Source organism: Dioscorea cayenensis, chromosome 6, assembly GCF_009730915.1.
Source record: "Dioscorea cayenensis subsp. rotundata cultivar TDr96_F1 chromosome 6, TDr96_F1_v2_PseudoChromosome.rev07_lg8_w22 25.fasta, whole genome shotgun sequence".
Classification (NCBI taxonomy): domain Eukaryota; kingdom Viridiplantae; phylum Streptophyta; class Magnoliopsida; order Dioscoreales; family Dioscoreaceae; genus Dioscorea; species Dioscorea cayenensis.
Genome location: NC_052476.1, coordinates 14,751,408 through 14,767,366, shown reverse-complemented (window position 1 = coordinate 14,767,366; position 15,959 = coordinate 14,751,408). Strand labels below are relative to the sequence as shown.

The following is a 15,959-nucleotide window of genomic DNA, read 5'->3' as shown; positions in this document are numbered from 1 at the left end:
ACTTTATAATTGAGTCATGCGTATACACTGGAAGGCATTAATGCTAAAAAAAATCAAAATAATGAGATAAAAAATACAATCCACTAAAAATCTCAAAATAAGTACAAACTAGGCAGGGTCAACCCTTGTAATAAATGATGAATACAAAGACTGAAAAGAAAATACAAAATAAAATGAAATTAGAACTAATTCTCGACAATGTCAGAAGGAGCGGAGTCCGATGGTGGATGAGGTATCGGGGGATGTGTCGTGCAGGAGGTGCTTGAGCTGGGAGAGGGACCAATCGGGCAAGAATGTCCAAGGCACGGCTAAGATCAGCCTAGAGATGCTCATCCTCACCCATGTCTGGTATTTGCTTGGTCGTGCTAGGGGCAGGATCCACATAGAGCCACTGCACACTACCATCCCCATAAGTAGTAGAGTGTTCATCCCTAAGGGAACAATGCTGCCCATGACCTCCTGGCCCTAGAACTGATTTGCCAGCCCCATCACTCTGACAAGTTTATTGATGTAGGGGGTGGCAAAGATCACACCTAGGCATACATGTTGGCCTGGTGTGTAATAAAGTCAGCTAGCATATACCCTAGGTAGATAGGACAGTGCTTAGTCAGGCAATAGAGAAAAATAAGCTCTTGCTGTCCTACCACTTCAGTACTACTAGCGCAACCTTCAAAGAACTGGGCGATGACATCATGTACATACCTCATAACTGAGTGTGATAAGGATGAGGCCTTCGTAAGGCCAGGCTTGTAGCTCCATCCTTAGCTGAGGTGGAGCAATACTCCTTGTGGAGTGGCACCAAGTGGAAAGTCGATGAAGAGTTGCTCATAATGGTGAAGTCCGTGTTATAAAGCCCAGACAATAGAGAGAATTCCATGAATTCAATGTCTATTACTCCTCGAACAGCTAGAATCAGATGGAGCATGCTCTATCAAATCCAACCAACCCTTGATCCACCTCAAATGTGGACTAGACCTCGAGGGTGGTGTTCCGATAAACTTGCTCCTCATGTGAAAAAGACTTGGCTCCAATTACAGGTTTGGAGCATCCCCTCACCTCCTTCTTGAGCGCCAGCTTCCCAAGGATGGGCCAATCCACCGTACGGGACTGTCCAAACCGCTTTTTCCTCAAGTGGGTAAACCATTCTCGAAAGCGAGAGTGAGAAAATAGGGAGGGGGATAAGGTAATCGTCGGTTGAGGGATCGATGTCTCTGTCTCGGCGGTCGATCCCGAGGTAGATGCCTTAGTACAACCCCTCTTTGATAGCCTCGAAGTGGTATTCTTTGCTCTAGTTATTATGCACAAGAAAAATATGATGTTTAGAACACAAAAATACGAATTTCCCTCCACCAGGAGTGCTTACGGCCCGCCTAAGGGCAGACTTACGGCTATAACCCTCACAGAAACTCACTTTTACGGCAAGCTTTACGACTGTAAGCCTCGAGCTCAAACCGTAAGGGCCCCTCCTGTACATTAGAGTTCAAAAATTTACATATTTCATAATTAATTTGATATTCAAGCATTCCTAAACATTTGAGCAATCGATACCATGCAATTGAATGACTAAAAACTGAAGAATTCATAGAAAAGATTATAGCTTTGAGCAAGAAGAAGAAATAAAAAAAATCGGTCGGTATAAGGCAATAAAACCAAGTCCATCCCATTTAAAACACTCAATAATGAAAGAGGAGAACAAAGGGAATTGAATGGGTGGAGAAAGGCTCGCTGATGACCAAGATTCGGCGAAGAACAAATAGAAATGAAGATCGAAGGTTATCGGTGGTGCTTAAACCCTTGGTGCTTACGGGCGTATTCTATGACCATAAGTTCCTCTATGTGAACAATTATGCGGTGCTTACGGCCATAAATAGTGCCCTGTAAGGGCACATTTCCTTTACAACATTTGTTATGGCTATAAGCACATTTACACTATAGTCCATAAAGTTCTCTGAATTGTTGTTACGGTTTGAGTTACGAGTGTAATGTGACTATAAGAAACCTAGGTTATATCCCACGGAGGTTACGGGCTGTAAGGATGTTAGGTCTACTCGTAAAGTGCTCTGGATGACCCTTACGGCTCCCTTACAGGCGTAAGAAACCCATATGGTTCCTCTGAACTGTGCTCTTTAGGACTTACTGCCCGTAAATACACGCATAAGGATCTCTAGAATTGCCCTTGAGGGTTGGCTTACAAATGTAAAGATACTCATAAAGCTCTCTGTCAAGGAATTACAGTGTGGCTTATGGCCGTGAGTAGACCATAAGCAGTCCTAAAAATTTGATCAAAGTTTCCCCTGTTCTACAGTTAAGCTCATATACAAGTATGACTAAGTAACCACAAAATTGAGTATCTAAGGCAACAACTAACCATCCAAACCATGAAAAAGACAAGACACGTGAAGAATTTTATTACTAACTCAAACAAAAGCAACTACTACAAATAACAAACAAACTAAAGCGAAAATGCGAAAAATTCTTGGGTTGCCTCCCAAGAAGCTCTTGTTTTACATCATGAGCTTAATATACCTGAAATACACTTACTAAGGATGTTCCAAATAGTAATACTCCTCATACCCAACTGTGTGTCTCCGAAATAATGCCTAAGTGGGAAATCGGAGAAAGTAGATAACTTATTAATGATTTTTACTAACTCAGATGTTACCTCCTTGGGTAAATGTTTTCTGTTGCCTTACTTGGGGGAAGTGACTTCTATCTAATGCTTCTTGCCCATGATTTCCTCAGCTGAGTTTGTTGTAGGCAAAGAAAGTGTCTCTTCATCTTGAGGGTCATCCAATTACTCCTCGAAAGGCTCATTGTGTACCATTTCCTACACATATTCATCAACAATAGAGTCAGTCATATCCATGAGTAGCATGTATCATCAGAAGTGAGAGAATGTTTCATAGAATCAGATAAAGAAAAAACAACTTCCTCATCCCCAACCCTAAGAGTCATTATACTATTTCTCACATCAATTAGGGCTTGGGAGGTGGCTAGGAAAGGCTGACTTAAAATGAGGGATACCTTAACATCATCATCAACATCTAAAATCATAAAGTCAACCGGGAAGATGAATTTATCGATATTAACCAAAACATCCTCTATTATACCCTTAGGATGCTAATGGAGAGGTATGCTAAATAAAGGGTCATCCTAGTTGCCTTAAGATCGCTAAGTCCAAGTCTCCTAAACATGGTGTAAGGCATGATATTAATACTAGCTCCTAGATCCGCTAGGGCTTTCTCATTCACCAAATCATCAATGTTGCAAGGAATAGTAAAACTCCTGGATTTTTCTTCTTCCTCCGTAACCGATTTTGCAAGAGTGATGAGTTTCCTTCACTCAATGTAACCGTCGAGACTTCCTCAAATTTTCTCGTTTGTCAATAAATCCTTGAGGAACTTCACGTACTTAGGCATTTGGGATAATGCCTCCATCAGTGGTACATTGATGTGTAGTTGTTTCAACAAATCCAAGAATCTTTTGAACTGCTCATTTGTGCAGTCATTTTTCAACCTAGAGGGGTATGGAAGCCGCGAAACATACTCCTTCACTGGTGTGGTGGCATTCTTCTCAACAATAGGAGTGGCTTCTCCCTCTTTCTCTAGACTCTTAGAAACCTCAATTTCTTGTTCTTTCTCTTTCTCCATCATCCTTTCTCTGTCCATCCCCACTTCTTTACCACTCCTAAGAGTGATAGCCTTGAGATCCTAAAGTGGGGTTGCCTCAATATTACTTAGTAAATTGCCTTGTGGTATCTCAAATAACAATTTGGAAATCTGGCCAACTTGATTCTCCATGTTTTGAAGAGAAGGCTATTGGTTCCTCATCGTAGACTCTATGCACTGGAATCTGGCACTGGACTACTAAAACTTGGTGTTCATGGTTTGTATGAACTGAGTAAGTACCACCTCAAGTGAGGGCTTATGATCAGACTTTGGTCAAGGATAAAATCTAGGTGGGGGCTTCTACTGCTACCCTTGATTTCCCAAATAATTATTTGGGTGATTCCTCCATTCTGGGTTGTATGTGCTACTGTAGGGGTTTCCTTGCTGTTGAAGGGCACTACTAACAAAGTTAATCTAATCAGTGTGTCCATGCGCAGCTTCTACAATGGGACAATTGGTTGATCTATGTCCTCCCCACACATATCGCAAGACATCGCTGTTGCTGGTTTCTAGGAGGATAAGTCGGGGGTCATTTCACTCATGGCCATAAATGTTTGCACTTTATAGCGCTGTTGACACAAAACTTTTTTTTGTAACACGAAGGCCACTTAACATTTCGGCGAGTGTGCTGATGTGGCACTGAAGTGGCGCTGATATGGCACCGGAAACTACCTTAAAACTAGCCATTATGGTCTCATGTGTAACCGGAGAAAAGTTAAGTTGCTTTTGTGTTACAAAAAAAATTTTTGTGGCCACAACATTATAAAGTGCAAATATTTGTGGCCATGAGTGAAATGAACCCAATAAGTTATCAAACTTTTTGCCCAAAGGTTTCACCTTGGCGGCTAACTCTATAACCTCGCTAACATCTATCATCTAAGTGGGCTTTCCCCCTGGCTTTCCACCTGGCTTTCCATTGTAATTTCATTGGTAGTTATTCATGGCTATCTCTTCAATCAATTGCTTGGATGTCTCTGAAGTCTTACTTTCGAGTGATCCTCATGCTGTTGAGTCAATAAGCTATACTTGGTGATGCAACGGTATATCCAACACCTGTTGATCAGAAAGAGCCAGGAATTGGGAAGAGTAAAATCTTATTACTCAATAAAAAAAATAATGATCACAAAACTGTTTTACTCTTACTCGTAGGCTTACAATAAATAGGCAAACTAAAAATATGAAAATAACCCTAAGAAAGGAGATTATTTGAAAATATACCAAAAATGGTAAACTCTCAAATATCATTAAGAAATAAAAGGCTTAATAAAATAAAGACTATTGCCACAAACGGCTCACAAATTAGAGAGTTCTAGTGTAAGATATAACGAAATCAATTATTATCAAAAGCGACAAAATTAGGGTTTTCGAGGCCTAAAAGATGGAATTTGGCCAAATTTTGGTATGACTCACGAGTTTGTGACTTTTGTTCCTTGACCCGTTTCCCATCAAATAGACCAGGTCAAACCAAAAAATCCCATCGCCCGCCAAATTACTAAAATACCCTTGCATCGTGCTTCTCCATGTACGCACATGCTAATTTGTCTATACGCCCGTTATCATTCTCCACAGGATGGAGAGAATTCACCCTCGAATTGTCGTCGGAGAAGGAGTCACCGTAATAGGTTATCAAGTGCTTGACATTGAAGACATCAACCGTAAGGATGTGGCTCGGGAGCTGAAGTCGGTATGCATTATGATTGATCTTCTCAATGATCTCTACGGGCCCAATTTTCTTGGCTTTAAGCTTGTTGTACTCCCTAGCTGGAAAACGCTCCTTGGACAACACAACGCACATAAAGTCTCTAACCTCAAACTCAACATGGCGGCGCCGCTGGTCGGCATGTTGCTTGTAACGTGTTTTGGAGGCGATCAAGTTGTCGAGAACGGTCTTGTAAATGTTCTGTTTGTAAGGGAATCAAGTCGAGGGGTACACAAGGAATTCCGAGTACACCGCCTGAAATGGACTGAACCCCGGTACTTCTGTTTGTAGCATGGTTGTGAGCAAATTCTGCTTGACTCAATCTCACATCCCACCCTTTAGGATGATCCCCCACAAGGCAAAGAAGCAAGTTACCCAGTGAGCGGTTAACGACTTCAGTTTGTTCATCTGTCTGAGGCTGGCACTACTAAGGTTGAGTCGGGTGTTTACCATCTTCCACACACTTCGCCAAAAGTGGCTAAGAAACCGCGTATCTCGATCGGACACAATTGAGGACGGTAAATCGTGGAGACGGTAGACACCACGGAAGAATAGCTAGGCCACATTTACACCATCCATCGTTTTCTTGGGGGGAATGAAGTGCACCATCTTGGAAAAATGGTCTACCACCACAAAGAAAGAGTCATTACCACATTGAGTACGTGGCAGGCCTAGCACAAAATCCATACTAATGTCCGTCAATGGCTGAGAAGGTACTGGCAATGGCATATAGAGGCCAGCATTGGTTGCGCCTCTTTTGGAGATCTGGCATATTCGGCATCATTGAACAAACTTTTCTACATCCTTACGCATGCAGGCCAGAAGTAGGAAGACTGAATCAACTAGAGCATTATGTTCCTCCCCATATAGCCTTCACCGTGCAACTCGCTGATAATTTGCACCCTTAAATTGCAATTTGTAACACAGAGTTGGTTTTCCCGAAACAAGAAACCATCCTGGAGTAGGAAATCTGTCCGTTTTGCAGCCTGTACATCTAGGAGGATCTCTGAGAAATATGGGTCAGTCACAAACAAATCACGAAAAGAGTCAAAACTAGGTATCGCGACTTGCAGTGTGACTAGAAGGTTGCTTCACCTACTGAGTGGGTTCGCCACATGGCTAGAGACCCCTGCTTTGTGCTTCACGACAAAGGTAAACTCTTCCAGAAAGTTCACCCATCATCCATGGAGGGATGACACCTTATCTTGTTGATGTATATGCTATAGGGCGGCGTGATCTGTGTATATGATGAACTCTCGATGAACCAAATAATGCCTCCATCGCTTAATGGCCTACGCTACAACATAGAATCCGACGTCGTTGGTGTTGTAGTTCAATTGTGCTCTCGACAGCTTCTCAATGAAAAATGCAACATGCCGCCCTTGCTGGCTCAGGATACCCCCAATGCCCACCTTAGACACGTCTGTGTGCAGCTCAAATGGGTGGGTGAAATCAGGAAGTGCTAAGACAGGGGCGGTGGTCAAGCGTTCCTTCATCAATCGGAAAGCAGCCTCAGCTTTAGCGGTCCATGTAAATTTGATGTCCTTCATGAACTCAGCCAATGGTGCCATAATGCTGCTAAAGTGAACGATGAACCACCAATAGAATGATGCAAGGCCGTGGAAGCTTTGCAACTCGTTCGAACCTCGGTGATAGTTGTTGGAGTTGACTAATCTTGTATTGCCTTAATCTTGGCCTCGTCCACTTGTATACCTTCCCCTGAAACAACATAACCTAAAAACAATACCTTAGGTCTTAAGAAAACACACTTTTTCTTTGCCACATAGAACTGTTGGGATTTAAGAGTGGTGAGGACATCCTGAACATGTACAAGATGCGTCTTCTCGTTAGGGCTATAAATGAGGATGTCATCGAAATACACGACCACAAATTTGCCAATGAATGGACACAAGAGTTGGTTCATGACCCTCATGAATGTGCTAGGGGCATTGGATAGCCCGAAAGGCATCACCATCCAAGTCGCACGCGAATCTGGTGATACTCACTTTTCAAGTCTAGGCGCGTGAACACCGTAGCCCCGCTAATCTGGTCAAGAAAATCATCCAATCGAGGAATTGGGAATCTATACCTGATAGTGATTTTCTTAATGGCCCGACTGTCCACACACATGCGCCAAGTATCGTCTTTCTTTGGTGTCAATAAGGCAGGGACCGCACATGGGCTCATGCTCTCGTGGATATGTCCTTTCGCCAACAGTTCTTCTACTTGATGCCTTAGTTCATCATGCTATCTCGGACTCATCCGGTAGTGTGGTTAGTGTGGCAAGACAGAGCCAGGCTGGAGCTCTATCTGATGCTGTATATTCCGCAGTGGTGGAAGACCCATGGTAAATCTTTAGGGAAGACTTCTTGGAACTCATCAAGTAAAGGAAGAACGATTTCCGGAATTTTTGGAGTCTCCAAGTCTTCAGTGATTGTCTTCCCGAGCAAGACAAAAGCAGTGCCCGAATTTTGTAACTCTCTCCTGAATGGCGCATAGGACAGCAGGTTGGTGTTGGTGGCGGTTGATGCTTCCACGGGCTTGATGGGCACCAACACTATCTTTACGCCACTATAGACGAAGCTATAAGAGTTGGCGCGACCATTATGTGTTACCTTCCAATCTTAGTGCCAAGGCCTGCCCAACAATAAATGACAAGCATCCATAGGTACAACGTCACACCACACTTCATCTCTGTACTTCAGGTCATTCGAGAAGGAAATCAAAGCGCGCTTGCTAACCATAAGCTCGCCACCCCGCTTGAGCCAAGCCAGTTTGTATGGTATCAGGTCTCGCTCAGTGGTGATATTAACCTTCTGTACTGCTTCATCAGAGATAATATTCTCACAACTACCTGCATCAATCACAAACTTGCATACATTCCCAAGGATAGTGCAGGTGGACTATAAGATGTTAGATCGCCTCTAATCGTCTTCATTAGCCTTAAGTGTTAAGGAGGATCTTCGTACGACCAAGGCCATACTAACGTCACCCTCAACAATCTCCTTATCAAGGACATCTTCATCAAATACAGGCGGAATAATGTCCCCCGTATCCACTTCTTCCTTGGTAAGCATAACTCTCTTTCCTGCATTCTTGCAATCTGCTTGGCGATGCCCCTTTTCTCCATAACTGAAACACTGAATGGTGCTATTGGTTCCTTGGTCATGCTAGTTCCCATGGAACACTCAGTAGTAACTCCCCCTCGGGCCGGCCCACCCGTAGTAGAGGGAATCAGACGGCCTCCTCAAGGTGTCCCCCAGAACTCAATGGGTCTGAACACCGTTGTTACCGCTCAATAATCAAAGCTTGCTGATGGGCCGCCGAGATGGAGACCAAGTAGAACAGGTTAACGGTCTCCTTGATTTGGGTCCGCAAGCTGCCAATATACCTTGCCACCAACTGATCTGTTGATTCTTGAACTTCTTTCCGAGCCAGCAACTGATAGAACTCCGTGGTGTACTCCTCCATGGTGTGAGTTCCTTGGCATAAATTATACAATCGACTGAAAATCATGCCTTGGTAATTGTGGCGTAAGAAATTGGAGCGCAAGTGTTTCTTCATCTTCTCCCAAGAGTTGATCTTGTCCTTCCCCAACCTGCTACGGTTGAGCTTTGGTTGTTTCTACCATGCGGTTGCGTGCCCACGCAGCCACATTGCAACTAGCGCCACTCTTCTATCATCCGGGACCACTTTGAACTCCAAGACCTCCTCGATAGTGGTCAACCAGTCAAGGAACTCCTTCGCTTGTAGTTCACAATGGAATTCTGGAATATCGACCCGTATACCAAATTCCCAATGCCTATCTTCATCATGGTGGTGTCGAATGTCACCCCCACGATCTTGCCCTCCGCGTCGCCCTGCCAGGGCAATGTCAGCAAAGTAGCCATTGTCTTCCTCAATGGTGCGGTCGCTCCCACTTTCAGAGACACACCCTTGATTAACGTTAACCATCATTTGGGTAAACCGTTTAGTCAACTCTTCCATCATCCGCTCCATCCGATGGTCTAAGAGACGGCTAACTCGTTGCTCAAATCTAGCATCATCATCATGATCGTAGATCTCCTCCAGCCTTTGTGTAGGGTGACCACACCTCGTCCTCGCGGTGGCATGATCGATTTGGCTCTGGTACTAAATTGATGCAACGGTATATCCAACACCATTGATCAAAGATAGCCAGGAATTGGGAAGAGTAAAATCTTATTACTCAATGAAAAAAAATAATGATCACAAAACTATTTCACTCTTACCCTTAGGCTTACAATAAATAGGCAAACTAAAAATATGAAAATAACCCTAAAAAAGGAGATAATTTGAAAATATACCAAAAATTGTAAATTCTCAAATATCAGCAAGAAATAAAAGGCTTAAGAAAATAAAGACTATTTGCACAAACAGCTCATAAATCAGAGATTTCTAGCCTAAGATATAATGAAAACAATTATTACCAAAAACTACAAAAATAGGGTTTTCGAGGCTTAAACGATGGAAATTGGCCAAATTTTGGTATGACTCACGAGTCTGTGAAACACAAACTCATGACTTTTGTTCCTTGACCCATTTTCCATCAAATAGACCCGGTCAAACCATAAAATCCCACGCCCGCCAAATTACCGAAATACCCTTGCATCGTGTTTCTCCATGTATGCACATGCTAATTCGTTTATACACCCGTTATCACTTGGTGATCTTGTTGAGGCCTTGATGGAACATCTGTACTTTCATCCACTCTAGGAGATTCTGGTGTGGGCACTTCCTCAACAACTCCTTAAATCTCTCCCATGCCTCAAACAACAATTCTAAGTCCAACTGTATAAAAGAAGTAATCTCCTAACACAGCTTGGTCGTCTTCCTTAATGGAAATTAACGGGCCAAAAATTCCTCAACTAGCTATTCCCACACCATGATAGATGCACAAGGAAGAGTCTGGAGCCACTACTTGGCTTAACCTTTCAAAGAGAAAAGGAACAGTTATAGTCTGTTAGTGTCGTTGGAGACAATGTTAATTTTCAGCATGTCAAAAACTTCGAGGAACCATCCAATGTGGTTGTTCGAGTCCTCGTATGGTAAACCATGAAACTATACTGATTGTGGGCCATTTGCACAATTGTTAGCTTTAGCTGCGAAATTGTTCGCAGCTACTGTTGGGCGAACAATACTGGACAAAGAACCATCGAGAATAGGGTGAGCATAATTGAACAATGTTCAAATCAATCCCCTTGCTTTTCCTTGGTATTCAACTGCTCTCCTCCAACCCTAATTGTTAACGATCTTGTCTCAGACAATAGAGTTGTTCTCAATCGAGTTCCAATCACTCTTTTTATGTTGCTTTCACCTTCCACAAGTTGAGTTTATTTGCCTTTGGGTGGTATACACTGTAATCTAACAAAAGAAAAGAAATCAGAAATACCAAAGATAAACAAGAGAAGAAAGAATACGAAGAAAAATTAATGGCTAAAGTGACGGAAATACAAGTGTTCCTAATATCTCAAATCCTACCCAGTAACGGCACCAAAAACTTTATAGGATCACAAGTGTATGTGCCAATAGTGTAATAAAGTATTCATAAAAGCAAGATGTCGATACACAAGGATGAATAAGATTACTAGTAATAACCTTAGTTCTGAAAATTAGACTAAGTAATCAAGTGATGTCTGTGAACAAAAGAAATTAAAAGTAATAAGTATGAAATAAAACAAGAGGGAAATCAGGGGAGGAAACGATATATGGGCATAGCATCCTTCTAGGGTTTGATAAAGTATTAGACAAAGGTTGTCTAAGTATGCAATCTTATTTGAACTGAGAGGTTTCCTAAATCATACTAAACCCCTCTGTAGAGGGTGAAGAATAATTGAATCAGTGCAGAGTTGATACAGTCATTCACATAATCGCATTAACACTCTATGAAACCTCATTGTGGCTAATGAGAATTTCTTAAGTAGGTAATTTATCTTATGAGAAAATATTACCCCTAATCTGAATATAGAGTAGAGATGCAATTTCTCCTAAAATCTATTCCATATGATTGCAAAGAGGAGGGAGATACTCATTAACTCACTCGGGGGAATTGAGGGAGACGAGGTTTCCAAAGTACCCTATGTCTAGGGTTACTCACAATTCCCTCTAATCACGGTATGTCTATGCTAGGTGGTAATTTGTTCTCGTCACAAAGCACATCAAATATGATAACTAGAGCTTTTGCACAATAGAAATCAAGCATTCAAACATGCAATTAGACTCAAATATACTGGATTGCAATAAAGAAAACAATTAAATCATATAAATCCAACAATCAATGTCAAAACATAAACCCTAATGTTCAACTATGCCCAAACATCTAACAAATTAGCCTTCCATTAATGGGGGCATTCATCCAAGATACAAGACATGACGAGAATAAATAAAAGCATAGGAACCCCCTTCTCAATCGCACCGGAGATAGATCACCGGAAAACTCTAAACAACCTTTCAAGAACGTGGCCAAGGTAGGCTTGACAGCTACGATCTACTTCCCCTTGAATGTGGATCCAAATCTCCTCCTCAAATCAACTATAGAGCTCTGGAGATCTGCTTCCTTTCTTCTCTAGCTCCGCCTCCAAGAAAAAAAATAAAAGAAATTCAAAGAATGCCCTAAAAATCCTCATCAGATATTTTTATACTCAACTTCTCACAGGCTGTTTACGGGCATAAGGACATGGCCGTAAGGAGTTGGAGAAGATGGGTCACGAGCTTTACGGGAACACTTACGACCGTAAATTTCATCCATAAGGTCATCTTTTTGTGTTACGGTACAGCTTACAGCCATATGCGCGGTATTGTAAGCTTCACTGTGATGTCTCTTATAACCGTCCTTACGAGCATAAGCTCTGGTCGTAAGTAGGGGTGTAAACAAGCCTGGCCGAGCCGAGTATCACCAGGCTCGAGCTCGTTCGAGCCATTTTTTTTGTGCTCAAGCTCGGCTCGTTTAAGCTCGAGTTAGGATAATATATATACAATACAAGTAATTTAATATAGTTATATAATTATTTATTATTGTAATTAATATATAAATAATTTAATATTATATATATAAGCTTGTTAAGGCTCGCGGGCCTCACGAGCTAAGTATGTTTGGGCTCGAACTCGGCTCGACAACATAAACGAGCAGCTCGAGCTCAGCTCGGCTAGTGAAAAATCGAATCGAATTCGAGTACTGACCGAGCCGATCTCGAGTAGCTCACGAGTAGCTTGGCTCGTTTACACCACTAGTCGTAAGCACCTCTAGATGGTCCTTACGGGCATCTTTGCCGGAGTAAGTTCTGCTAGTAAGATCCTCTGATTTGGCTCTAAATTCTCCTCCTTATGGGCATAAACATGCCCGCAAGGTTCTCTAGAAAGTGCTCACGGTCGTAAGCTAGGTCGTAAGCTGCCCGTAAACCATCCAGTCTGCTTTGTTCTTGTTCTATTGATGCCAAGAGAGCTCCAGCTTCTTTGTTTATAATCTGGAATGCTTCTTTTGGTTCTTTCTCGTCTTTACGTGCTGCCCAAAGCCTAAGAATATAAAATACGCTAAGTTTAGCATCGAATTCCACAATATGATTCTAATACAAACCAAATGAGTGTACAAAATGATATGAAATAATAGAATATTGTACACTCATCAAAATTGTCTTATTAACAATCTCAATATTGATATTTTTAAATTTATAGTATATAATGAACCCAATTTCGATTTTTTAATTTTTTTCATAAGATTGTAGTTATTTAATGATGTTGATGATTATTATTTCATTTCTGTTATTATTATTTTGAATTTAATTTATACATATTCTAGATAAGAACTTGCAAGATAAGTATTTATCAATTAATATATTTAAATATAAAAGATTAGCTTATTTAAAAAATATTTCTATTAATAAATCTTTTCACGAAATTATTGTAGCGGGTCTTATTAATGTATGTCATCTAGAAAAAGACTTGATACAAGTGGAGAGATGTTTTCTTCACTGAGGAAGATTCCTTTATGAGATGTTTCCAAGGGAGAAGATAGTGCCGTGTCAGGTGGGCTGTCCATGTCTAGTGTTACACTTATGACCACAACAATATTATTGAAACAAATTAATATATATATATATATATTATAAGTGTGGTAAACGCATCGTTCAGGACATGAGTACAGTTCATACATTGAATAAAATTTGCGCATTTAACTTTTTATATAAAACTAATTATCTTATTTATGTCAACCATTGGATAGCCCAATGGTATGATATCAAAATGTAAGGGGAGGTCATGGGTTCAAATTTCTCCCCCAACAGTATTGTTTCCCCGTACTGTTTATACACTATTCACCCGAGATTCCTATATTATTCTCATACTGTACATCCGGGTTCTAGTACTGTTTAGTACTGTTTCTATTTATAAAAAAAGGGCGCTTGTCGTCTATTATTCAAAAAAAAAAATTATCTTATTTATGGAACTAACTTAATATTAAAATTTATTTTTATTTAATTAACACATATTTTGCCTATTGGGCAGTCCATATTTTAGTGTTCCAATTACAACCCGAATAATTATCAATGAAACAAATTAATTTATCTATCTATCCATATGTATACATATTCTTGTTTATATATAGTAGTTTTAGTGAACACACATCATAGTTCATCTTAATAATTAGTTCTTGTTCTACTTGCTTGGTTGTGAAAAGGTATATTATAAATGAACTACATAAAATATATGTTTTTTTTTCCAAGTGATTTACATTATATTTCCGTTTGGTATAAGCATTTACTTTGTGGAATATATTGTTACTGATATTTCTAATAAATTATGTTAGCATGTATAAGTTGGTCATTTTGGTATTTAAAGAGAAAAAGCATCCTAATACGAAACCATTCTTTAAACAAATAAAATGTGTTATATTATTATATATGCCCACTAAAAATTGAAGAACATAGTCATTAAGTCAACAAAATACTCAACAACGTTGATTTTTCAGAGTTTGATAATTAGATTATCTAGAAGGTTGTAAACCTCATCCATGACATCATCAACATATAACAAGAGGACAATAGCTACAAAGCAATCTTCATGATGGTATGGACAATGTCATTTCAACATGAGGCACTCCCCCAACATTATCTTAAATACCATCCATTGAGAAAATAACAAGGGCCATTTAAGATTTAACCAAGTAGTCCCTATTAAACTAAAATGGCCCTAGGGCCATTTTAATTATCAAAAATGGCTTTCAGACCATCATCATCACCCATGTGCGTGATGTGATATCTGACTGGTACTGACTCAAAGATCTGATGCTAGATTTTTTTAAATAAAAAAATCTCGATTTTTCATTTTAACCCTCGAATTATTTTTATAATCGATAAAGTTTGCAGCTTTATTCTTTGCTTTTTTTAACTAAATTTTTTAAAAAAATTTTTATTAAACTTTTAAATAAATTTTTTTAAAAAAATATATAAGTGTGTTTTTTAATTTAAATCCCTTATTTGTTTTTATAATTAACAAATTATCTTTTTCTCTTTGATTATTTAACCCAAATTTTTATTTTTAAAAAAATTATGTATTTTTTTAAATTTATTAAATAAATTAATTTTTAAAGAATATATTTGAATATGAAAACACAAATTTTAAAATTACAAATTTTAAAATTATTAGACTCTTAATGAAACAACTTTTTAAGCAATATACATGTGTGTTTTTTAATTTGTATTATAATTAACAAAAACTCTTTGATTATTTAACCCAAATTTCAGGTAACAGAACATATTAATGATGAAACGATTGACTATGAAGTTATTATCAATGGAGTTTTATCCACATGTACGTGTGGATTTATGGTTGCTCGCCGATTCCCATGTTTACATGTCTTGAGGGTTTGTAGTACTGCAAATGCAAACATTAACCCATATGTGTTATGCCTCATTGGTTGATCAGTAATGTCACATAGACAAACTTATGCTCCATGTTTTTCATCCGAGCATCGAGTTCACAATTTTGGCAACTCGCATGCGGGCCAAAAATGGTTTCACTCGTTGGTCGACGATCACTGGCCGACCAAAGATCGAGGGCGTAAAAGCGAATCGATATGGATGAAACCCCGATCCCTAGTAGACGTAATTTATGCTCTATATGTAAACAACCCGGTCATTATAGAACTACTTTGCCCTAGGCAAGGGAGAAATATATGATGTAACTTTACTTTTATATTTAAATGCAATTATGCTTTTTTTAATTTCAAATAATTTTAAAAATTTTATTATTGATTTAACGATTTAATTAAAAAATAAATTTGTGTTTTCATATTCAAATATATTATTTAAATTAATTTTTTAATAAATTAAAAATTACATTATTTTTTTAAGCAAAATTTGGGTTAAATAATTAAAATTTGTAATTTTAAAATTTGTGTTTTCATATTCAAATATATTCTTTAAAATTAATTTATTTAATAAATTAAAAAAGTACATAATTTTTTTTAAATAAAATTTGGGTTAAATAATCAAAGAGAAAAGATAATTTGTTAATTATAAAAATAAGGGATTTAAATTAAAAAACACACTTATATATTTTTTAAAAAAATTTATTTAAAA

General features: G+C 39.1%; 1 non-coding gene across 1 annotated transcript; it reads left to right on the top strand.

Annotated features, from left to right (window-relative positions):
• The first annotated feature begins 10,104 nt into the window (after positions 1-10,104).
• LOC120264087 lies at positions 10,105-10,209 on the top strand. The gene has a single exon (XR_005537266.1). It is a non-coding gene; the product is annotated as a small nucleolar RNA R71 (small nucleolar RNA).
• Positions 10,210-15,959: the final 5,750 nt, after the last annotated feature.